The sequence below is a fragment of the Sarcophilus harrisii genome, chromosome 1 (genome assembly GCF_902635505.1).
Source record: "Sarcophilus harrisii chromosome 1, mSarHar1.11, whole genome shotgun sequence".
In the NCBI taxonomy this organism is placed as follows: domain Eukaryota; kingdom Metazoa; phylum Chordata; class Mammalia; order Dasyuromorphia; family Dasyuridae; genus Sarcophilus; species Sarcophilus harrisii.
This window is the reverse complement of record NC_045426.1, coordinates 97,907,789-97,909,456: the sequence shown is the minus strand read 5'-3', so window position 1 is coordinate 97,909,456 and position 1,668 is coordinate 97,907,789. Positions and strand designations below refer to the sequence as shown.

Sequence of the window (1,668 nt, the reverse complement as noted above, 5' to 3'; positions counted from 1 at the left end):
CTTATCTTACTCTGTGACACTATTTGATGTTTTCTTGACAATGATACTCTTTTGCACATCTATCTCATGTGAGTAAGAGAGGAGCACAGCCCAGGTACAGTGCGGGCAATCTAGTGAGAGACTCTTAGTTACACCACAGATCAGTAACAAATGCCTCTTATTCCTGAATAAGTATGGCCAGTAGCACAACAGGCCATTTGTGAGACCTCCAGTTCTAGCACAGAATGGAAATTGGAAATCCCAAAACCATTGCCCAAAACATCAGTGAGCAAGCCACTAGTACCTCCAGGTCCAGGGTGAATTGTCAGTCATAAAGCTTCTATTCTCCAATAAAAGAAGCTTGGGAAAGTGTGCCATGGTTCCTAAAAGCAGATTTCAAGTTTTTAAAAAATTAACAAATAGCCAAAAAGAGCCCCTGATGATAGAATACTAATATGGTGACAGGGAAGATCAGAATATAAACTCAGAAGAGGACAACAATGGCAAAATTCCTATATGTGAAGCCTCAAAGGAATATGAAGTTGTCTCAAGCTTAAAAATTCTTGGGGCAGTGAGATGGTGCAGTGAATTGATCACTAGTCCTGGAGTCAAAAGGACCTGAATTCAAATCCAAAATTGGGCACTTTACTAGTTGTGTGACCCAAAGCAGTCACTTAATCCCAATTACCTCATAAAAAAATCAAGCAGGAGAGGTAGAAGGGAAAAGCTAACTAAAGAAAATATGCAATTAAAATTAGAATTTGGCACTTTCTCCTCCACCTCGAATCTCCAATTTGACCTACAATGGCCACAAGAAAAGATGGCTGCACCAGGATTGGTAGGATGGTTCAGTGGGTATGCTGCCTCACCACTTCAGTGGGCAGATCATTTGGGAACCTCATGGAGCCTCCAGTCTGAGTTTATGGTCTGGAAGGTTGATATACCACTGCTCTTTTTTCTGCTGCATCTAAGCAGAACAAACTGGATGTGGTAGAAAAGGAGTTACTCACTGTAACAAAACTTTTGAAGGAACCCAAAATGGTTGACTCTATTATGAATCCCTATGTAAAGCATTCTATTAAAATAAAAACTCTAAGTGACATAATTGAAAAAGAGAGGTTTTCCCCCATCACAACCAACCTCATGAAATTGCTTGTTGAAAATGGTAGCTTAAACAATACCCAAGGAATCATTTCAGCATTTTCTACCATGATGAGTATGTATTGTAGAGAAGTGCAATGCTTAATTACTATTGCATGTACTTTGGATAGAGCAAATCTTTCAAAATTAAAAGCAATCCTGAAGAGCTTCCTGAATAAAGGCCAAGTCCTAAAAATGAAGTTAAGAATGACCCTTCACTCATGGGAGCAATGTTCATATAGGAGAGAAATATGTTGATATGTCTGCAAGAACCAAGATGCAGAAGCTAAGCAGAATTATGATGGAAGCTATTTGAAATAACATTTTTCCACAGTTCATCAATGAAACTTCCAAAAATTGTGGAAATAATGAAATTACTTGGAAATTTAAAAAAATAGAATTGGGCATGTGGAAGCTAATGACTCTATAAGACATTAAGAATCAAAAAAGCAAAACCAAAAGAAAGAAAAGTGAAAAATATCTTAATGGAAAAAACAAATGACTTGGGAAATAAATCCAGGACAAACAATCAAAAAATTATCAGACTAC

The 1,668-nt window shown here is 37.4% G+C and overlaps 1 pseudogene; it reads left to right on the top strand.

Moving 5' to 3' along the window:
- The first annotated feature begins 721 nt into the window (after positions 1 to 721).
- Positions 722 to 1,435, top strand: LOC100920963 (annotated as a pseudogene).
- The last annotated feature ends 233 nt before the right edge of the window (positions 1,436 to 1,668 follow it).